This window comes from Cryptotermes secundus, unplaced genomic scaffold (assembly GCF_002891405.2).
Source record: "Cryptotermes secundus unplaced genomic scaffold, Csec_1.0 scaffold263, whole genome shotgun sequence".
NCBI classification, from domain to species: domain Eukaryota; kingdom Metazoa; phylum Arthropoda; class Insecta; order Blattodea; family Kalotermitidae; genus Cryptotermes; species Cryptotermes secundus.
The window spans coordinates 812,638-837,851 of NW_019738352.1; positions in this window are offsets into that span (position 1 = coordinate 812,638).

The window sequence follows — 25,214 nt, forward strand, 5'->3', positions numbered from 1 at the left end:
ACTCTCTCGCTCAGCAGAACACGGGTTAGAATGGATCTTAGAGAAATAGGATAGGCTAGTATATATTGGACAGATCTGGCTCAGGATAGGGACCAGAGGAGGGCTCTTGTGAACACGGTGATGAACCTTCGGGTTCCATAAAATGCTGGGAAATTCTTGAGTAGCTGTAGAATTAGCGGCTTCTCCAGAAGGGCTCAGCTCCGTGAGTAACTAAGTACAGTAAGTTAATAATACAATTGTGCCTGAAATGGTTGAATACTATCTCTACTAATAATACAAATTCAGCCGTCAACGCAACAATATTTTATTAATTTGGGTTCCACTACATGTTTAAGTGTCATCTTTAGGTATTTCGAGTTTCGCATTTTACTGAATTGCAGTGTGGGTTCGCTATATTCCTACTTACATACAGAGGACATAAAGCGGCTACACTCGTGTTTTTTTACATAGTATTTAGCGGATATTGTCTCAAGCATGAGATTAGTATTAAACTGAATTTTTTTATTAGTCTGTGGTCGAAACATGTAGCGTAACCAAAATTAACAAAACATTGTTGCGTTGACGGCTGAATTTGTACTATTAGCTGTATTTACGCAACAGATTGCCAACAATAAAAATAATATTATCGCCAATTAAAAGTACAAAATTGCAAAGAGCGTGTTCGGAGAAGCTGTGTCTCGAACTGCAGAGAGACCTTCATGTTAATTTCGCGCCGTGCTTTCAGCTTTGTGGGCAACCAGCTAAATTCCGCCGGGAGGCGATTCTATCACGCTACAGCAGCAGAGTTACCTCTTAGTTAGTCCAGTGGTCTTGATTACGTGCTCTCCGCGAGTCACTCTCGCGTCCTCCTGCCCTACATAGCACACTCCCAATTCTCCTGCATTTCCTTTGTAAGATCCAATATCCACACTTATTATTCTATTCCTGTTCCTACCCCTCTCTCTATCTTTAATGCATCTCTCACTTTCTTCCATTCTCATTTCTTGTGTAATCTCCCTTCTCGCTCTCTCTACATCTACCGATTTTCATCTCTAACTATTCTGTCTTATTACATTATTCCACTCCTGTTCTCTTTATTGTTATCACGTATCTTTGTCCTCTAAATTTCACATCTAACTTCATTCAGTTTCTCTCTCTTCCTTGCAGTCCGTCGCGTCTCGTTACCTTCTTCCGCTTTCTGATTTACTTTCACCTTTCGTCCCACTCACCGTAAAGGCCGTATGTCTCTTTGTCTAATAAGGAGTGGTAGTGAGTACTGGAGATAAAGGTAGCGCTACTGAATTATCGGCAGACGAGAATGGAATTAATGGCTGGTAAGGCACGCACAACAGCAGGACATGACTGAACTGAGAATGACAAAAGGATTTTAAGGACCAACAAGTAATGTATTTTACGGTGTAAGCATAACACTTTAAATTGCTCATCTCCGAAGCTCCAGTAATAGTTTATATAAAGACAAGGCATATTAAAGTTTTTCTAAAAATAAAATTTTATAAAGAAAATAAATTAATAGACGCCGACGAAAAACGCAACAATTTGCAAGCAGAATGACTGAATGGAACAGAGTCATATCTACAAACGTAACCTGTTAAATACCGTATTTACCCATGTATAGGCCGCAGCACAATTTTCAGACAGAAATTATAGAAAAAATAATTTTCTTGGAATATTATTTCAGGAGTAGAAATTAATAATACTAATTATGAATATAATTTTTTTTTAATGAAGTGTGATTTCGAATATTTCGAATATAAGCCGCACCCCAGTTTTCCTCTTGAATTTTTGGCAAAAAATGTGCGGCCTATACATGCGTAAATACGGTACATACAAAACATATAGTATAAGAAACACACAAGGCTCTTAGATTTCAACCACAAATTTCTCATTGGTTTCATGGAGAATCAGAGAATGTCTTTACGGTGGGCGTCATCCAGAATTGTCCACTTATGCATTTTCTTTCTGAATTAACTCTTATATATAAATTTATACATAAGTACACGTACTTGTATATGATAAAAAAAGTAAGGTAAAACTATCCCTGTAACCGGAAGTGAAGACCCATAGGGTTGTGAGACGAGGAGGATTCCACATTTTCTAAACAGTCGGCTCAAAGATGTGGGTAAGGTTGTCAGCCTTACGCTCCGGCTACCTTTTACCCCCAGGAATATTCCTGGTACTCATTTCTGTTAGAGTCTGAGTTGATCCCAGGACCATAGTGAGGCTGGAAGGATTAGGTCAATTAAAATATCCAATGAACGAATGGGGATACGTGTTCGTGCCTCAAACTAACTAAGCTACCGCGTGCCCCTATAGGAATATATTTAATTATGTTGAATCCAACATATTTAACAACTGTCGGTAAATTTTAATTGCATCTAAATCTTACTCAGAACGTGTTCACTTCCGTGAGTTTCAGCTAATGGCCATTAACTCTTGCCGAAACATGAAGCAATCTAAGAGAATTAAATTGACCTAAAATTACAAGTTTCCATGACGGTGAAACATTTGTACTTATTAATGAGATTCATAAATGGGATGCAACGTCATAAAATGACTCTTACACCCTGAAGAAAGAAGCAGAATAATATTCCGAGATGTTACTGTTACACCATGCCCTAATCCCAAATAGTGTATAAACGATAGGCACCTATTGGTTTGCTCAGATTCTCGCCTCATTCCTCCCATCCCAATATCCTTGTTATTTTCTCCGCGTTGCTTACTCTTCTACCTGGAAGGTGGAAGCACAGAATTCTGCGAAAGTTTGGTAGCTCTCTACCAAATTACGTGGCGTCACATCACAGAACATTTTGCTTATGGAGAATGCCGTCTTCTGGGATGTGGCGCCCTGTAGATCTTGCGTGAACCGACATTTTGGAAGAACGTATCGTTTCCATCTTCAGGGCAGAAAAACCCGCTAATGAGGAACCAGCGTGAGCAGGTGGCTGCAGATATTTCTACTCTGAAGATAGAGGTGATACATTCCTCCGAAACGTCGTTTCACACAAGAACTACATGGCGCTACATCCCAGAAAACGGCCCTCTTCGAAGTCATCGCTGTGAAAACGTCAAATCCTTTTTCTTATAGCTTTAACCATATATTGAAGGGTATTCAAAGATATGAATTTAGGATAGGCCATTGACAATTGCTGGATTAACTTACAAACCGAGAATAAACTTACGTGCAGTTTGGGGTGATGAGAAGCCTCTTGCAATGCATTTACTTCGAACACAGAGAAGAAGGGAAAATATCATTATGATGCTCTTATGAAAATATGTTTTCAATATCCAGTTGGATGGAAGCGACAAAGAATCGTGTCCAATTACGAACTTCGGCCTCGGAAAATGGGTTTTTGGTTGTGTTATAAGAGAGGTAATGTAATAGAAAGTTAATCCTGTCTCTATTGCCCTCCTTTCCACATCTGAACACCCTTCTAAAGCTAATTACATAAGTGGGTTAGAGCAGAGTTCACTCCACGTCCCTCAAGGGTGTTTATTCGCACCGAAACAGACACTTTATGGACACTGAGACACTTGCTCCAGTTTGTCACAGGTATGCAAATTTATTTCTTGGCATATTTCAGAGTTCTCTCTAATAGGTATCAGATTTTAGCCTGTCCACGCTATTAGCCTTTTGATGAAAATGTTGACTCCAAGCCTCATACTACCCGAGGTATACCAAAGGCTTAAGTCAACCAGATATGTACGTTCAGGAACTTAAATTTACAGTTTCACTCTCAAAGTGAATCAAGATACTTAATAGAGTTATCTATTCACTCTTCTCTCCGTTACGAAATATAGAAGCCCCCCAAAAAAAACCATGTAAACTGTTTCGGCAAAAGGTGAAAATAAAAAGTTATATGTGGGTAAAGAATGTGTTTAGGGAGAGTGAAGATTAAACGAGACTTGGCCTGGAAGATAACTCCGGTTACTCATTACTGTAACTCTCTATACAGAAGAACTCTATAGATTCTGTCCTGGTTTCGGTTTAGAAAACAAATATCTCTTTTACATATAGTTGTACATTAAGTTGCTGTCCCTGTAACATAGAGTTGTGAGATGTCAAGGTTCCCGCATTTTCTAGACAATCGGCTCATAAATGGGGGTGAGGTTGTCAGTCCTACGCGTCGGCCGCCCTTTACCCCCAAGAACATTCCAAGAATATTCCTGGTACTCATTTCTGTTAGAGGCTGAGTCGACCCCAGGACCCTAGTGCTGCTGGAAGGATTAGGTCAATTGATAAAAAAATAAAATGACCTCATCGGGATTCAATCCCGCGACCTTCCGGCTTTTAGCATAGTGCCTCAACCAACTATGCTACCGCGTGAGAAAGAAATTAGTTGCACAACAGATTTACATTCAGATGGCTGTGCTACTAGGTACAATTGAATACGCTGTTGTCACTGGCAATGCAGCCAGTTCAGTTCTGAGGAAAACACGGAACTGTTCTTAACAGCACGAAATTCTGTAGCTTTATCAGAAGGAAGTTTCAAATTCACAGATCATAAAATTCTTGAAGGAATGCATGGAAAATGTTAATTAAACAGCGGACAAGAGATTTATGAAATGCTTATTAAAATTCAATATTTACCTTGTGATTGAAATCGTGTTTTCTGATATGTGTAATTTTAATATCAAATGTTACTGGATGATGGAAAACAGAGGTTTTACGAATTGGTATTTAAATTAAACGGAAATATTTAAAATTACGCGTATTATATATGTTTATGTAATCAGGTCTAGAAAACCGAAAGTAACGGCCGCGAGGATCCGTTGCGCTCACCACGCGACACCCTCTATCCACAAAAGTTGGCACTAACTTCGCCGACAAGCGGCGGTCGCTCGTTCGGTATAGTTCGCTTGCGAGCTAAAGTCACGGAGTTAGTTGGTTAGTTATGTACTGCTACAAGGCGTAATTTTCAGTAATGTTGGCAAGATAATCATTAAGCTGCATGAACTTTCTAAATTAGAAAAAGTGTACCTCCTTTTAATAGCCGCCATTTTTATTTGTGAGAGGTCTATTTTTTCTTTATTCTTTTGCTACACGGTTGCCAAACATCAGCTTTTACAAAGCTAGGGCATTTCGTGACCAGCTGAGCAATAATATTTAATCTGTGTCCTTAAACATTTTCATTTGATATTGGTCCTTACAAATATTCGGAGTGACCCTACGTAACATCTTAGGATTTGTAACTTATCCCCCTGTCCAGATCACTTGATTAAGAACTGAAGAATTTTCTGGGCGTTTATATATTAATTATCCATGTAGATTCGTAAGAAACGTATTCTTCAAAGGTAATGTTGTTCTGAAACTACATGTTGTCAACATAGAGCTCCATTATACATCCCTTTGACGCAACAGAAACAAATTAAATAGATGAATTACAGAACTGTTATTCCTGCTCTATTCCGATGGTCAAGAACTCTGCCTGCGATACCAGCTGGGGTCAGCTGGCTCTGGGCAAGTGCAATTGTGTTCTTCTCAACATTAAATTGCCGAAATGTAGGTACGTCTTCCGCCAAACTCTAGATATAAATTGTGCATATCCGATCTGTACCGGGGGTTCCTAAGCTGGGAGTAAAGTGGCCGGCGCGTGAAGCTGACTACTTACTTCCCAACAGTGCCGATGTAAAGAAAATGTGGATCCGTACTCCCCCCCCTTCGGCATGCGTAGTAATTAATTAGTTAAGCACAGGGACAACCTTATCTTTTTTAATATTACAAAATTGAATGACAGAAAAATAGGAATAAATCTGCAACAGGCAGCGGTGGACATATTGAGCAGCACTCTCTACAAAGTAGCTGTATCACACCTCATCTTAGAAATTATGGTGGTAACATACGCTAGTGTTTTCACATCTACACAGTTCGTGTTTTTATACTTCGGCGTTTTAATAATAAAAGAGATGTTGGCTACAATATATTACTGAAGCATTGTAACGCACATTTTCTTTGTTTCTTCTGGGTATATTAAGATTTATCAAACTGTGTGAGCCTTTGAATGCCTATTTCATTAGTCTGACAAAGTACCAAACACTTACTCAAGATTTCTTTAAAAACGAGATTATCAGTTCCTGGTTGAAATTTGTGCATAAAGAGATAGATAATTTTTAGAAGGCAGTACGGCGCATGGAGAGACAGTATTACTTCAAGTTTGAAGTTTGTAACGAAACAACCGCGTTAGTTTTAATCTGCTGAGAATTAGAACGTAAGGGTCAATACATTTTTCTCTGTGTTCCAGGAATGTATCTGAATGTGTTGTCGCTTGATCAAGTGACTATAGACGGGTTTTTGAATAGTACTCGGATTTACTGGAATTTTACAACTCTTGACTAAAATTAATTTTAACCGTTTCTCTAATTCGCACGCTTCATAGCGCACTACAGCATGAACTAAGCCTTATCAGTCTGCTGTATCTTCACCAATTGTCTGATTACGACTTCCAACGCCTCAGCTTCCTCAGTTTCCGTGTTCACGTCCGTACGGGCCGAAAAATGTCTCACAACTAACTCGGCGTTGCTACTCAACGGCTTACAACTGTGTGGGCTCCTCTGCCTTCCACGCCTCCACTAGGGAGCACCGCCTGCGACGACCTCCAACTGGTCTGTCTCCCAACTACTAACAGCACACCGAATAATCTCTAGACGACTAGACTCTCAACTGATTGGCTTGTCACCTTGCTACGCGTGGCATAGCCTTGAACGGGCACAGAAAGAACACAGCTCCATAATTGGTCCGTTGCCTGGCGTTATTATTGGCGCGGAACCACAGAGAACACCGTTTCCAGCGGCATCTTCTTCGGTTACGTTGCGTGGCGTGACTTATTCCATTTTTGTGTCAGTGTTAATTATGCAATGACCTAGTAACGGATGTCTCTTTTAATTAAACCACTCCGGTTTCAGCAGATATGTCACAGTATATAGGCAAATCGTCACCACTGTCATCACCATTATTAATGGTTACGTTGTATACAATACTCTTACTCTTTCAGCGTACAATTACAATTGCATGAGATGACTTCGATGAAGAGACTGCAGGGGCAGGGAGCGGTGTGTATATCATTATCAAAACAAATTGAACAGATTCCTAAGGGTTTTACGGACGCTGCAGTTGGTTCTACTGCACGCAGAATCATACCCGACGCGTCCTCGAAATCTACTTATGAATTTTGAATTTCCCTAGCGCCTGCACGTTTCGTATGAGAACTAGTGAAAATCAAATGGTGTGGGGTTCCTGAGGTGAAAAACAAGGAAAAGTGAAGTTTGTTGCCAAGTAAATACCTTCAAATTCAGAAAAGGAACATCTATACCTTAATATTATATTTCAACATCCTGTTGCATTCACACTTGTTTTCCGTGTATAATGCAATGATATTAATTTAACAACATTAATCCATATTTAATTCACTAAATGTTCGTTAAATGTTTAAAATGTCATTAAAATTATTAAAATATATTATGTATGTTTGGTGTTCATGGTACAAGTTTCAGCCGCATAGGGCCGTCTTCAGGCTACACGTCTTTTGAAGGCGTCTACTGCACTGTGCACTTGCTCAAACACTACACCTTAAGGCACGTCGTTGTTGTTATTATTATTATTAGTTTCCTTCGATTCTGATGCTGTAGGACGATTTTCTTTCTATCTTAAATATTGCGGCTGTTTTCGTGTCCCATTGGGTGTGCCGCTCGCTTAGTTATGTGTATCCAGTGTTGCCCCGTGTTCCTTGTACAAGATGGCCCTATGCGACTGTAACATGTAGCATAACACCACATGTACAGGTATTTTAATAATTTTAATTATAATTTACATATTTAACGAACAGTTATTGAAATAAGTATGAATTAATATTATTAAATTAACATTGTTGCATTATAGACGGAAAACAAGACTATAAGTTATCTATGTACATCTTATTTTTAAGTGAAACACGTTGGTAATAAGTCTGAGAAACAAGCGCTGCGCATCATGCCAAGTGTTGGAACCGCTGTTGGCTGCCTACTGCCTTCGTCATCCTTGAGATTTCCAAGGCAGTCCCGAAATTTTGCATGCAATTGAAAAACCCGTGTAGGAGAGAGAGCATTGTCATCTTAAACCTGTTTTATTAACTTGAATATTTTAGCAGGTGTTCTGTCCGTCTTGAAACAAAATTTAGCTTTCGTTCTTCGCTCCATCGCTACCAACAATCAGAAGGATCTGCACGGTACAAAGTCTGAAACACGACCGAGCATGAACGACAAGAGGGCAGTGACTGACAGTGTATAGGGAACACAATGGAAGAGTCAGCTTACAAGGACAAATTGAAACTTACTCCCATGTGCTTTTTTCGTTTGGAGAAATCTACTTCGTCATACAGGACGCTGTAAAAATTGTTGTTGGGAAGCAACAGCTCAGGACAGTTTCTTTATCATTTTGTGGTTTGATATTGAGGTATTATGGGAGAAGATGCCGTTATGCAGGCGCCCCACACTATAGTCGTTTCTATCATCAGAAAATCACGTTTACACGTAGCGGTCACAAAGTTTTAAAGACATTCATCACAAAATACTTCATTTCCATTTTAGTAAAATGTTACTTTTTCTGTTTTAATCTTTAGTCTCTAATTGTTTAAATTTTATTATCTGAGTAGTTTAAAATTTTAACTGAAAGACTCACATGCTCAATAAGGATCCTTATTGAAGAATTATGTGCAATTTGTTAGATGAAATTCAAGAACTGAGTCTGGTATCATTGTACGCCTGATAATGACCCAGTATAAGGGTCGAAACATGTTGCGTCAATGAAAACAAATGTTGATACGATAGTGTTCAATTTGTGTCTTACAACACTTGAAGCTAAGAAGGGAACACACATCACAAGACACGGTTTACACAGAATATAAGAAAAACGACCCCCATAGTGGAAGAACCACACGCAAGTTGTAATTATGACGCATAAGATGAATAATCTTAACAAGTTTTAGTGTGTGTAAATTTATTATAGTTGAAAAATACGCACTTTTTAAATACTTCTTAAATAATTTTATAAAGACATATAAAGGCAAGCAATGAAATAGATTCGCGTAATTAGGGCACCTGATGATGGCACTATGTTGCCGAAACATGTCGTGAAGTAACAGGTGAAATTGAGTGCAACTACAAGACGGCCACTGTATACATATCATGGATGAAAATCAGTGCAACAGGACGCTAAAATACAACATTAGAGACAGGCTATATTTCCGAGGAACGGATGATGAGAATTGTAGCAACACATTTAGAAACGAAGACAGACCTGCAGTAACTACCGCGGAAGGAGTCTACTCAATACTTGCTACAAAATTCATTCTATGACTTTAACCAGACTTGCTTTTACCAGTAACAATATATGTATTTCTCAGGAGGCACGGTTTGATTGTAGAAGATGCGGACCCTGTACAGACTTCACTTCTCCAATGAGGCTCCACTCGGCACGACGGCCACTAATTGGCCTATTGTAGTCTGCCCCGGGTGATGATGATGACGGAGAATTTGGCGGAATGAAGATTTTCAGGGGAAACCAAAGTACTCGGAGAAAACCCGCCCCAGGGACACTTTTTCCACAACAAATCCCACTTGACCAGACCCGGAATCGAACCTGGGCCTCAGATGATGTCCTCTAGTATTTTCAGAGGTAACTGTAACTGCACATTGCAAATATATTCACGAACGTCATACATTTTGCTGACGGACAAACTTCTGTGTTTGCAAATTCATAAGACGAACTGCAGAGAAGTAGACCTATTCATAAACTTACTATCATAGCAAAGCGGCCTCCGTAGTCTAGGGGTAACGTTCCCACCTCATGACGCAAGGTACACGGGTTCAAACCCGGCGGAGGTCGTGGAATTTTTAAGGGCGGAAAAATTCAGGGAACAAGTCCTCCGGGAGGGACTTTAATCCGTGTGTCCCGTGTCTTAGATTTACGGCACGTAAAAGAACCTCATGTCTCTAGGAGACCTCTGAGCTAAATTAGGCAAAAAGTTTCCCGCCCAAGTAGTTTCTAATGCCTCCGGTAGATGGGGAAGCATTAGGTACCACTGCCAGAGGAGGGACGACCTCATTGACAGAAAGGGACTAATTATCAGATACCACTGCCAGTAGAGGGCCGAAACCTCGCTGGCAGAAAGGGGCTGATGGCGAGCACCAGTACCGGTGGGGTATGGAGACAGTAGAAATTAAAAGGGGGACGTACAATAGACTATTAATCGCGGTGCATGGGGAAACCCACCCCCTTAATACTGAATAACTGAATACTACCATAGCAATGAGACGTAGCTCTAGTGCGTCATGACATGGACCCAAAGCTTAAAGGCGAAGAGCCAATTAGGGCAAATACTTAGACCTACAGCAATATTGTTCGGAAAGTAAAATATTTAAACTATATAAATAATGTCACGTGTATTAGTGACTATAGAAGGAGTCCAGATTAGTCATTGGATTTACTGACAAGTTACAGAATGTAACTACAAATTATTAGTACATTATTCCAGATTTAGAAACTCAAAATCACTTCACACTAACCTTCTCATTCTATTTCCACTAGGCTTTGCTAGGTAACAGATTTCAATAATGGCAAGGCCTTTACAATATCTTCACTGTCCGTTTCTTGGCGACGGATTCTAACACAGTAGCTATCACTTCGAATCATTAAGAAGTCTTCTTGCCATTTCTTGTTCAATTACCTTGGAATGCCGACCTTCCATAACTCGACTCAGTTTTCTAACATAATCCAAAAGCTAAAATTACTTTACGACTGACGGTTTACCACAAATCCGTTCGTCTTGGCGTCAGGCCTCTTGAGATCCAAGACCAGAGATTTTTCCAACCGAATTCTTGCGGTAATAGTCCTTATGTAACGTCCTCTCCCATGAGAAGATGGGTTTGTCTCTTATGAATATGCTTGGCCTTTCGTCAAGTATATATTTCGCACGTATAATATGTTTTTGAAAATTCTTCCTTTTCCAAACCTAATCCAGTCAAAGTCAAAGTCACATTGCCACTGACGGTCAGCCAGTCAGTCAGTCAGTAAGTCTTGGTGTCGAGACCCACCTGGGGTTCATGACCAGACATTTATTACTGTTAGACAGCTACAGTCCTGTTTTTTTTTGTGGGGCGCCCTCTCTGACGAGAGGACGGGTCTGTCATTCGTACATGCTGCTGGCCCTTGACAGCGCCGTCTTTCTCGGATCTGAGTCCCTTGAGACTCACTACCATATTTTACTTTCACATATTTGAGACTTCCCTTTTTCGTCGCCTCCTACGACTCGCAGGGCTACGGTGGAGGTATTCGATCCCGCCTCTACTCGGGTTGTCTGAATTCTTCTCAACTGAATTCGTTTCATAATTGCCTTCCATGGACCATGCAGAAAGCACGGTCTCTCTATTGTCGGGAAGGCGTGTTTACAGAGACGTTAGTTAGCCGAATGGTGCTTGCGTATTCGTTGCGCGAGTATTTTTTACCGAGTCGTTGCTTAACTCTGAACGTTTGTTGTAACTTCACTATTTCGGTTTTCGGACACCATGTCACAATACTGTTTCGTAACACCCACTAAATCCCATAAGCATATGCACAATCATTCCTTCCTCGTTCGAGTCCATTCTGTCTACTTCTTACAGATGTTATAACTTTCACAAACACTGCTGCTGCCATAGACATGCTATAGACCAGGCATGTCCAACTTCACACTACAGCCCCAGTGGGTTGTAGTGTCAAAACTGCCACTGATGTACCGCCCCCTCCTATCGTCATGATTCATATAACATACGTTAATTTCTTGTCAGACGAGCGATATTAGCTTCTCAGTATCTTTGCTGCATGTTTTTTCCTTGGCACTACAGCCCCAGTGGGCCTAGGCCTACCTCCATGAACTTATCCGTTCACTTCGGTTTTTCTAGATCTTACACATTCGGTAGGACTCCTTGGGCGGGTGATCAGCTCGTCGCAAGGCCTCTACCTAAACACAAACACAGAAAAAGGCACACAAACATCCATGCCCTGAGTGGGATTCGAACACACGATCCCAGCTTCCGAGTGAGCGAAGACATTGAATGCCTTAGACCGCTCGGCTACCGTGACCGGCTTTTGCTGCATTTACTTTCTGAATTAGTCGGACTTAAATGAGATGTTATAATCTTAAACTCTGAGCACGAACACTCAGTTTAGGAGCGTACACTGTCATGAAACACTGCTTATGGCGGTCCAAACATCGGCAGGCCTATATACATACATATTGTCCCAGGATAACAGTGCTTTGGGATGTTTCCTCATTCATGTGTCTGATGGAATAGGGCGGCCGTATACATGCCTGTAATCAAATATAAATGTTAATTGTTCATTAGTACCACCAGGTCCGTGAAGCACATTACCTCTACAGTAACTGGTTCACTCGCCACACAAAACCGTTGCTACTGCATATACGATGACAAGGAATCGCATGATCGCTGTCATTATTCACCTGTTCATCCGGAATCTTGCGCGCGGTTAGAGGTAATAAAGCAGTTATATATGCTCTAAGTATATCCGGAGTTGGCCTCGCCATAGCTCAAGCGGTTAGTCGCTGGCTTCCCACCGCGGCGGCCCTGGTTCAATCCCGGTGTCTGGTAAAGTGGGATTTGTGGTGGACAAAGTGGAGCTGGGGTAGGTTTTCTCCGAGTACTTCGGTTTCCCCTGCCAATCTTCATTCCACCAATTGCTCCACAATCACCCTCACCTATCATCTGGGACTGGTACAATAGGCCAGAAGTGGCCGCAGTACAAGGTACTTAGTCCCACCCCATTAGAAATAAAAAAAATGATATCCAAATATAGCTCTAGTACTTAGAGCTGACAGTCCAGGAAAAGCTGCGCCGTGGATGGGCAGGTCCATTCGTGAAAGTTGAGGGGTGTTGTGATTAGTTATTCGTCTGTATTCAGTGCGAGCGGACGTCCAAAGAGCATTCTTCCTTGTACAGTCAAGTTAAAAATTTTGACTCTAGAGTCGTATTTGAGTGTATTATTCTCTAATTACTGTATTAATATTGTGACGTGTTACCTTACCTCCATCGCCGCGCAACGGCTACAATGGCAATTGTTGAGTTCCAACAGCGACAAATCGAATACAAACAGACGGTTGCGAAGGAGCATTCCCAAGGCAACGGATTGCCGAGCACGTGAGTTCTGAATAGGCACTTCCATGGTAACACAAAGAACAGGGAGCCGTTGCTTAGACAATGCAGAAGCAAAGAACGCGTCTCCCCAGAAGTGAACTACAGAGAGTTCGCTGCGACCGTTACGTAACAGCGGACAGTAGAAACGAAACAGTGAGGACACGATCATAACAGATCCAGCAGCATCATAGAACGCGGAAGAACAGTGAGACCTCACAAACAAGTGAATGTGCAACCAATAACATAAGTTGAACTTTAATTCACGAACTTTTAACCAATAATAATAATAATAATAAAACTAGTTTAAAAAAGAACTAGATACAGTAGTGAGCGTAAGAAAAATGAGACTGGAAAACAAGTGAAAGTGTAACCAGTGACATGAATTGAACTTCGATTAACGAACTTTTAACTTTTAACAACTAAATTAGAATAATAATTTTAACCTGTGTTTTATAAAAGAACTCGATATATTAGTGAGCGTGAATCTTGATAAGATACAGGGTCGAATGAGTGAAAAGTGAATGTGACCGCGTGTAATTATACAGCCGTGTTCATACACCTGAGGATGACCTCGTGATGTCGAAACATGTAGTGATAATTAAAAACGTGTTTTGTAGTCGGTAAATTCACTCTACTATTGATTAAACACACAACAGGAAGCAAGAAACGAAACAGTGAGGAATGGTGTCAGCTATGCAATCCGCAGAACACTTACATAAGCCGAGAGCTACATAAACAGAAGACAGCAACAAGACAGCAAGAAGTCAGTATTGGCATAGCCGTCGCCGAAGGCAGTTGAGATCCAACCACAGCCAAAGATAGTTGAGACGTCGCATTGAAGTATTGGGCCAGAAGTCAAGTGGTGACAGTGACAGTGACAGTATTTTATTTTATTGTTTATTTTTATTCGTTGATTTTCTTTTTTGTTTATTTATATTTGTGCATTTTTTCTATCTCCTTTAACATGCCACCTACACGAAGTAAATTGAGTGGAAAAGTGTTGCATTCACAATCAAGAGAAATTGTTAGTAATGTATATAAGTATATGAAAGAGGCTGGGCCAGCAATTACAGTGAAGAACACAGGAGTGGAAGTAGCAAAGGCAACAGAAGTATCGGAAAGTAGTGTCAGAAGAATAATAAGAGAAACAAAAAATATCGAATCAGGGGCTTCCACTTCCTTTTCGACACCCCATAAAGAAATACCTAGGAAATCTTCACTAGCCACTTTGGACGACTTTAACGAGTCTGTGGTGCGAAGAATAATTAATGACTTCTACATAGTCGAAAAACGGAGACTTGCCCTGAAAAAAGTGCACGAAAAGTTGAAGAAAACGTTAGATATTCAGGGATGCATCTCCACATTAAAGAAAATTATTTTGAAACTGGGGTTCCGCTGGAAGAAAACAAAAAAATAATCGGACATTGCGGGTGTTGCCCCTTTAGAATAGACCCGTGTAATATGTAAATAAACTCTTCATGTATATAACAGTGAAAAGTGTATAAGTGTACAGTGCATAACAGTCTGTCATTCGGCACTTAAACTTAACATCGGATGTGTGAACATCGACGAGAATAAACCAGCATCACTATGCAACACAATGAGGTAAGAAGTTACTTCCTTTTGAGCACGCCTGTACTGCATTCCCCTCCACTACCAGTACTTCTCCTACCTCGCGTCGGAGGACTGTCACCTCAAAGTACTAGAGGTATACACAGAAGCCGGGATAGCGTAGTCGGTAGAGCGACTGGCTAAGGCCTGGGTGACCGAGGGGTCCACCCAACCTTATATTCAGTGGTTACCGGGTGCTCTTTCCCCGAGGATAAAAGGGCCGGGGTGTGAAGCTGGCCACTCAACTTCATTTAGTGCCGAGGTCAAGAAAATATGGATCTATATATCTACTCCCCCATACGCCTTCATGGCGTAGTGCTTAATTAGTAAAACTCAGGGACAGCTTTGCCTTTCATGTCCAGATATAGAACTATATGAAAGCGCACTTTCTTTCATTAATCCAGCAGACCCTAAGTAATATTCAATTAAAAATTTCATTCTCTATTTAAAAAAACATCGATTATCCGTCAAATTAGTGTTGTTGCTTCATGGTGAATAGGGAAACAATTACGAAAACCAAATCAGATCCAATAATATACTTGTATGCTGTAAGTGAAATGTCAAGGCGTTGATGTCAAGTACAGTGGTGCGTGGAGTTGACACTGTCATATAGCGGTATAATTATTGACATGGGGCTATGATAACAGGTTTGTTGTAAAAGGTAAAGCTATCCCTCTAACAGACCGTGAAAGCCCACAGTGTTGTGTGACGTCGAGGCTTCCACATTTTCTAGCCAATCTACTCACAGATGGCAGTGAGACCAGAATTACGCTCCGGCCGTCCTTTACCCTCCAGGAATCTTCCTGGTGCTCATTACAGCGAGAGGCTGAGCCTACCCCAAGGCCATAGTGCGGCCGGAAGGATTAGGTAAATTGAAAGTTCCAATGATCTCATCAGGAATCGAACCCGCGACCTTCCGGCTTCTAACATAGTTCCTCAACCAACTACGCAACCGTGTGACCCCTACCAAGTTTATTGTTAGATTTTACATACTGAAATTTCTAGGAGTGTGGGATTTGTTAATGTATCTTGTGTTGTAAAAGGTATACCTACTTGAATATTCAACTTGTATCGTACATCCCCCCCCCAAAAAACAAGGACTTCTCAGTAAAATATGAATCTTGCTTTTCTATTATTACATTGACTTCCATTTCTAAAAATTACAGATTTTTTTATGTTATGTTCAGGTACTGTGAAAATGTAACCCCCAAAGAATATGGCGTTTAAGAGAATGGTTAGTGCGTGGTTTATGACCGGTTACTCTACGCCATTTAGAGAGCATTATTATTATTATTATTATTATTATTAGTAGTAGTAGTAGTAGTAGTAGTAGTAGTAGTAGTAGTAGTAGTAGTAGTGGTAGTAGTAGTGGTAGTAGTAGTGGTGGTAGTAGTAGTAGTAGTAGTTGTAGTAGTAGTAGTAGTAGTGGTGGTAGTAGTAGTAGTATTGTAGCTCTGGTGTTGTATGAGTGTGTTTGTGTGCTGCATCTAAGTGTGCTGAAAATGCGATAACCTAGTTCTTTGAGTTCGGCGCGTAGGATGGCAGCGAGCAAGGACGTTTGCTTGATGAGTTGCAAGGACTTTCGTAGGAAACAAATATTTATTAGGTGTCATGGGCCTCCAGTTTCGATTTGAGTTGCACCCCGTTTAGTGTGATACATACACCTGCTACACCGAAGTGCAGTTCTCCTCGCACAAATGTGTTGTCTGTGTTTGAGATCTTTTTTTATTGCTAATGGGGTGGGACTATGTCCTTTGTACTGCGGCCACTTCTGGCCTATTGTACCAGCTCCAGATGACACGTGAGGGTAATTGTGGAGCAATTGGTGGAATGAAGATTGGCAGGGTAAACCGAAGTACTCGGAGAAAACCTGCCCCAGCACCATTTTGTCCATCACAAATTCCACTTCACCAGACCCGGGATTGAAGCAGGACTCCCGCGTGTTTAAGACCTTATTTTCCCTTTCGAATGACGCAAAGACAGTGTAACCCTGTTCGTCTTCAAAGTCGGAATTTTCGAAGAAAAATATCACTCTGACACGACGTTGTTTTGGGGTCCGGCTTTCGGCAGCGATAAATATGAGGCGCTGAGTATCCAATAGGAGACAGTCAATGTTTATAAGCTTGTGCAAAGTTCATTAATTTGTTGAGGATGTCACCCATCTTAAAAGAGACGATACTTCGCTAACGTATTGTGACATGCCAAAGCATTGCCAGGCAACAGCTCGATAAACACCACGCGATAGGCGGATACAACAATAGGACGAATATTCTTAGTTCATTGCTAGGCAACAGTCAGCGCGCCAATGGACTGGAGAGATAGTTACCGCATGACTTGTCTACATGAGTCTATTTCTTCTTTTATTTTTCATTTAATTGAGTGTGGTAGCTCTGTAATTAGCTCCTGTACCTGTGAGTTAGCATGTGAATGTAATGAACTAAACTGAATTATTGTACTTTGGATCTAAGGTTCTCAAAGCGATGCTTATAGAGACGTATATATTCTGGTACATAACGCCCTCTAACTTGTAAAAATCCACAGAGGTTTGCTACTAGATTCGTGTTGAATTGTTGCTGGTTTATTGTTGTGCCTTGTAGATGAGGCCATTTTCCTCTAAAACGTCGGTTGACTTTCAGCGAACTAGACGCCGTTATGTTACAAGCTTGATACTGAATTATTTTTCTAGTTCAGATTTTAGATATTATTCAGCCGAAGATAAGTCGACACCATATATATTTCTTCCTGACGTTTTCGAAGGCAAAGTACACTGTTGCTTCAGTGTGGACACTGCTAGTACCCTTATCCCCACTGACAACATTAGAGGCTTCTCCACTTGAATGCGAACAATATTGCAGGCTTTTCCTTTTGAATCAGGTGTGTCACAGCTGCGAACAAATTATGTTCATTTCGACAAGCTTCCAGGAAACATTATTTTCCTTGTGGATATTTCTTTCCTTTTCCACTTTTGTTTAATTGGTTGTCGCAGTCTGCTTGTTTACTTTGCTTAATCTTTAGTTTATTTCTAATTTATGTACATTCATATTGCTGGCCTGATATATTCTACTTGGTGTTGGCGTGCACTGTTTAAGTAAATAAATGCAATTTTGATATTAGGAATATCAATGGTTACAACCTTCTTATTCAAGTATAGGTTCTGTATTTTATACGTGTATATATATAAGTACACGCGTATAGTAGAGTAAGTTTTGAAGTAATCAGAACCGAGATTATTCTTTAGTTCCTTAAAACCTCATAGTTATTGTACTGTATATATCACTGAGAGAAAATATGTAAAAAAAAATTATTTGTGTGGAATTATACTACAAAACCAAAAAAGGCTAGAATTTTTGTACTTTTCTGTACCCGGATTTAATTATACTCCATGTCTGTGAGACTCAGTTCCAAATCCAGTCTTCATGAATGGAAAGACAGCAATTATTTTCGGATTAGCTGCCTCTCTATTGGAGCAGTCTTACTGGGTCGAATGGCCCCGCTGTTTGTTCATTTTACCGTCGTGAGGTCAGCTGAAGCCGTAACAATTCTGACATTTAATCCAGAATTAGTAGATCCGGGTCACGACAGCAACTACGGGAATTCAAAAGCTCATCAGTCTTTTCCTCGAATTTTGCAGACAAATCTGGGAAGTAACGTCGTGTTGCCCTAACCGTCAGAAGAGCCCTTTTCCATTTCTTTTGTGACTTTAGTGTTATTACACGCCTGAATGTACTGATAGACAGTTATCATTTCTTGCTGTTAAATTTATTCTGAAATTACAAATATAAATCACTCCGTCCAATGTGACCTGTAAGTTTTTTACTACATGAAAACTTAACACCCTTACATGTTTCAGTCTCTTTGGACCATTTTCATGTTTTCATGTAGTAAAAAACTTACAGGTCACATTGGACGGAGTGATTTATATTTGTAATTTTTAGTGTGACGGACCAGAATGAAACAGATCAAACTTATTCTGAAATTAGTAGAGTGAAATAATGTTTATTATAAGATATGTTTTGCAGGGAAGTTTTCTTATATTATTAAACTTTCAAGTTTGCATTATGTATTTTGTGACGAAATGTTTTACAGTTTTGAACAACGTGAATATCACAGAAATTGGACGGATACCCTAGGCACATTGCAGACGTTTTTAAGATTCATATCAGGAAGTCACTGCATTTTATAACCGCCTTTATAAAAGTCGGCACGCGATACGGTTCCGATAACCACATTTAGAAAAATTATCCTTCGTTTCATTAACCCTGATCCTGTTATTGTATAGTGGAGAAATAACAAATTTGGAAGGCAAATTTATATTCATGGGCTTTCTTAATTTTATTTCAATTTTCCTTCTTGTTTTTTTTTCTTTTTTTTTTTCCTTGGCACTACAGCCCCAGTGGGCCTAGGCGTACCTCCATGAACTTCTCCGTTCACTTCGGTTTTTCTAGATCTTACACGTTCGGTAGGACTCCTTGGGTGGGTGGTCAGCTCGTCGCAAGGCCTCTACCTGTACACAAACACAGAAGACCTCACACACAGAAACTAAACATCCATGCCCAGAGTGGGATTCGAACCCACAATCCAGGTTTCCAAGCGAGCGAAGACAGTACATGCCTTAGACTGCTCCGCTATCGTGACCGGCCCTTGTTGTTTACTCATGTCTTTTATATAGAAGAACAAAATATGATAGAATTTGCATAACTGAGAATGTAAGAAGAAGGAATCAAGGGCAAGAAATTGAACACCCTGTATATCTGTCCTCGCTCTTAATATTGCCTAATATATGATCAGAGAAATATTACATACAGGACAAAACATCTTTCAGTTTCTTTCCTGCTTGGCCGAATTCTGCACAATTTCACTTGCCCAATTGTTGCATACTGGGCAATGGACAACTTCTTCGCATGAGAAACAAATCCACTCGCCTCCATTGAAATCTATAAAGGCTTCAACCTATACCACAGAGCAGGTCGGTCCTGTGATGACTCGGCAGGGGATCGGTGCGAATATTAGTCGGGACGGCGGCTGTTCTGGTTGAGACTCTCCGCGGTTTTCTAGGTCTCTGCCTCGATAGTTCCTCTTTACTTCACTTCCGCTTCTTTCCAGTTCATCATCGCATCAATCATCATATCATCCACAGCGACGGATGTTAAGAAGATGGATGCGATTTACAGATTCTTGACACTGAAGCCATCGTGAAATAGCGTTCAAAAAATCTTCCTCCTTTCAGCGCCTGTTGATTTCTACACATTCTTCTGTTATGCCATTTTTGTGTTCCCTTTTGAACTTCCTTCTGCATTTTTTTCTGTTGTGTCATTTCTAGAGTCATCTTATAAGGGAATGAACCCAGAATAATTCCTTCTTTCTCAGTTTAATGTTCTCTGCACTTTCGATGTAGGCGTACGTACAGGACAAAAAAGAAACAACACAAATTAGATGAAATGAAATTAGCCAAGAACGTGAATCACATCGGTAGGATTCTTACAGTCTCTTACAAGTTCAACTTGGGAGACTCGAACTTCATCGAAAGGAATACAATTATAGCCTTTAGGATTAGACTGAAACCAACTGAACTTTCCTTACATACGTGTAAAGCTATGAATTTCCTCGCTGTATTTACGTAAATTGCCGGTCACGGTGGCCGAGCAGTCTAAGGCATGTACTGTCTTCGCTCGCTTGGAAACCGGGATCATGGGTTCGAATCCCACTGAAGGCATGGATGTTTAGTTTGTGTGTGCGTTTTTCTGTGTTTGTGTACAGGTAGAGGCCTTGCGACGAGCTGATCACCTGCCCAAGGAGACCTACCGAATGTGTAAGATCTAGAAAAACCGAAGTGAACGGAGTTCATGGAGGTAGGCCTAGGCCCACTGGGGCTGTAGTGCCAAGAAAAAAAATATACGTAAATTAAAGTTTCGTAGCAATATATCCTTATGATTACAAATATGATCACCAAATTCAAATGTTGTTAGAAATGTTATTTTGCACAAAATTATAATTAATGTAAAGGGTTTGATCAACGCGTTGCCAGGGAATAGTTCTGTAAAAACGGTCCAACAAGCAACAATGGAAGAAGCTGTCTTTTGTGTAGATCCAACCGACGCGCCAATAGACTGGCTGGCTAGCAGTCACATGATATGTGTTTACTGTTTTTCCAAGTCCGTGCCGCGACTGTATAACCAGAGCTGTGAGCTGTAAGTTCGGAGTGAATTTGAACTAGGGGTACAGAAGAGTACAGGAGGTCAGCTTGTGAAGATTTCGCGTGCGCTTTTAAGATTTTATACACGTGTGGGGTGTCGATATATGACGAGACAACCACTTGTTGACCTGTTCTATAAATATATTTTATAGTTGCACGGTTTACACAGACGCACTTCGGTTTGAAGAACTGAAGACTAATAATATACTGTAGTAACAACAATAATACTGCCTGCAACATCCACACTTCACATTGCGTCGGACTGTATAGAAAACACGTTGCTCTCCTTATCTTACGCTTTGTCTAGCAACGGCCGTTTAGTCGTCATTGCTAAGCTATGATACTTGCGTTGTCACTGTAACGTTTGCTTGAATGTGAGCAGTTCCCACACGTTCTTTAGCACAGTGATATTTGGTGTAAGTGATTTAGTGAGACTTCATAATTCTTGTGTTATAAATCCGTGAAGACAAATGCAGATAGACTGAAGAGATTTATGTGGCGTGATTGTAATCGTGTAAAGCAGCCGTAGTGCAATAATTAATTGTGGTTACGAACTGTAGGTTTTTAATAAATCCAATTACAAATCCGAACCCCATCTTTAGTCACCGTGACACGTGACAGTATACTCGTATTTACCATTGATGGGTTAATGGCATTACTAACGAATAGTGGAAATATATTTTGGTTCCTTTACACCCTCCAGACAGCAGATGCAGGTGTTACTGTTTCTGAAATTAGCATTTGTGCGGTTCGGACATTTGTACTCTATTGCCTACATTTCCCTACCAGCATACTATAAATATTTTGTCTTCATGGCATAATGCTTAATTAGCTAAGCACAGGGAAAAATTTACCTTACTTTTACTGCCGGTAAATCACAGCCTATTGGCCGCACGCCCTCTGTCGGACATTATAATTTTACGGGCCTCTAATTTTCAATTGCTGGTGAAAGGAAACTTGTGGAAAATCTTCCTCGACTTTCTTGAGTGCTCAGAAACTAAACTGTTAGATATATATTCATATACACAAATATATTTTTAAAAATGTATATTCCTTTTTTTACTTATCACTTCGATCCGGCTGCACTTTTTAGCTTCTTTAAATGTTCCTTGTGCAGAACATTTTCGAGAACCTCATACTCAGAGAAGTTAATGGCCGTCCGCTTATGATAACTGAAGTTCCACCACAGTGTTGACAAATGTCCGCCCCTGGACACTTTGTTCAGTCAGTTGTATCCAATAAACAAGCTCACATGCTACTTTTTACATACATTTTAAGGACAGGAATCCGGATAGCTTACTGGGTATAACGACTGTGATACCGACTTGAAGTGATTAGATTGCAGGCAGTTGCAAAGAAGTTGTATTTTCTCCGCAGCTTTCAGACTTGTTCTGTGACCTACTTTGCCTCCAGTTCAGTGGGCACAGGGTTCTAGCGACTGGGTCATCAGACTAACCACTCATCTTCATCTGGACGTGAGGTTAAATATGCATGGAGTTATAAATGTGCTCTCCAATAAGTTTTCATGGCATGGTGAAAATTAAGCGGAAGTATACTCTTAATGTTGGGATACTTTTTCATTCTGTGTCCTCCCACATATGCATATGTATCCCATGCGATTTATCCTTCAGTTTCTGCCACTACGAAATCACACAATATTTCTCATCTCCCACATCTCACATATCGTGACTTAATGATATTTGGTGAAGAATAAAAATAGTTCAGTTCCTCACTATTTAATTCAATCCATCCTTTCGTTATGCGCTGTATCAACACACTGTTCCAAGTACGTAAAGTATGTATGGCGAATGCTGTTGACTGGTCCCCGGCCACCAGTCGATTCGTCAACAAGGTTCTATCTGATTTATAGCTCTACAGCCCTTTTGGACCTTGGCCATTTTTCAGTTTCTTAATCCTCTACACAGTAGGCTGGACCCCTTGGACGTGGGATCAGCTAGTCTCAAGGCCGTGACCTACACACAGAACAACACAAACAGAATAAACAAACACAGATATCCATGTCTCAATTGGGATTCGATCCCACGATTCCAGTGTTCGAGCGGGAAAATATGGTTCATGTCTTAGACTGCGCCGTCACTGTGGTCTGCAACAAGGGACTAGTAAATGAAAAATTAAGGAAAAGAATGTTAACGGCATAACCTACAAATAATGGGCGCTGACATGGGCTCCTGATACAATCTAGGGCATCTACAGCAGGTATCATTGGTCCTCATGGACCAGGCTTATTGGCTAGTTTTGTTGCATAAAAAATTTCACATCCCTTTCTATCTTACTTTTAGGTATGTGAATGCTTTTCAAAGCTTTTATTGCATATTGTGACATGACCCCTGAAAGCCGGAATAGTGAAATCAGAGGAGACGTCATGTGCTAGGCAACTGCTCGGTAACCACATTACCGCTGCAACGAATAGGCAAGAAACAGTCGAATAAATTCCGTTGTTATGTAACGGTTCTGTAAACACGCCTTCTCTACAATAGAGGGACTGTGTTTCCTGCGTGGTCCGAACCGAGAGGTTATAAAAAGGACAAAGAAGATCATTTGAGTCAGTTGAGTTTCGAGACGGCAGCCTGCCAGGATATGAGCTTGGGAGCGAGAGAAATTAGAATTGAGTCGAGTTCCAGAGTTGGCAGTTGGCAGAATAATGGCAAGAAATGAAATAGGATCTGCATAGAAGACTTCATGTGTGATTTCAATTCCCAGTGAGACTGTTATGTATCCTTTGCCAGGAAACGACTAGTGGAGAGTGTAAAACACTGAGGACATTAGTGTGTGTAACAGTGAATTGTAAATTGTGGGAATAATAGCGCTGTAATTTTCTGTAGTTCCGAACGCAGTGTATAAGGTATCAATACCTTTAATAATCCAGTTGAAAACCCGTCTATATGTCACTCATACCCCCACATGGGACGCTATTTTCCTGTTACTTCCATTCGACAAAACCTGGTTTCAGGTATACCGGTAGTTATACTGGCATTGATGTGCCCAGTGATTGAGGTTAACTCTCGCTAAAGGACCCAATAAGGTAGGTGTATCACCCCACCTGAGGACGGAAAATGATTTAGTCTCCGAAACAATGTGTTCTCTATTTTTTAGAAAACCGGACGATGTACAAAAACCCGTTAATTCTGAAGTGCAAACCTCTTTGCTGGAAACTAGTCCGTCACGTGATTGGTTCTCTACGTGTTAAAAGAACATTAGCAAATCCGAAATAATTTTCCTCTTAATTATTAAGATATTTTACATCTTAATTACTATTGCCATCGCTGTTTCGCCTTTACTGAGGATATCAGTATAGCCCTAGAGCTCTCTGTTTCTGTTACTAATTAACAGCACCGAACAAAGTCTTTCTTGAGAAGCAGACATTCGCTAACTTGTACAAGATTTCCTCGCCTTTTATGAAAACAGAAAATTCTTTTCTATTTTCACAAAGTGTCATCACTGGACCCCATCGGAAGCAATGTGAGTACCGTGTACATTCTCACAGTATATTCCACCGGGTAACTTCCCTCAAATGCTCCCACGTGCACCTGTCTACAAACAGAATTCTTTTGTATGGGTTATCAGACCAGGGCCGTGTATATCAGGTTGCTTCTTGTCATGCATATGATTTTTCGGACTCATTCCATCTCTTCAAACAAATTTCATTGCGCTAACTCAGAACAAGTCACGACCTTTCATTCAGCAGCTCCTAAATTCACATCGCGTAACTTCTTGCCTCACATGTTACACAACAATAGCAGTTGAAGCAGGATGTTCCAGGTACGTAAGGTTTAATCGATGCTTCAATTACAATAGTTACTTCTCATGTAATTGGGCTATAAGATGATCACGAATGTTGAGAAGTAAAGAGTTCAGAAGGAATTTCTTTACATTTTTGAAGGTGCTGCCATTCATTCATTAGGAGAGGCTGAGCAAAGTCACGCATAACTGAAATCCTAGAAGTTACTAGTAGTGCTGAAATTTGAAGAGGGTATCCCCGAATACAAGCCAGAAATGTTAAGGCTCCATCTTCCTCCTGGGTAATGGAGTGACATAAAGTCGAGGAACCTACAGTGAAATGTCGGCAGCACAGAGAAAGTGGGGGGTTACGTTTTCATCTGCTAACTAAGTGCTGGGAACAGGATCCTCTTTTACAAGCTGTTAGTTGCTCAGTACTGAAGAAATTTCTTGCGTCTTATGTAACCTGAAGGATGTTATCGCGTCCATTGAATCAGATCAATCCAGCCCA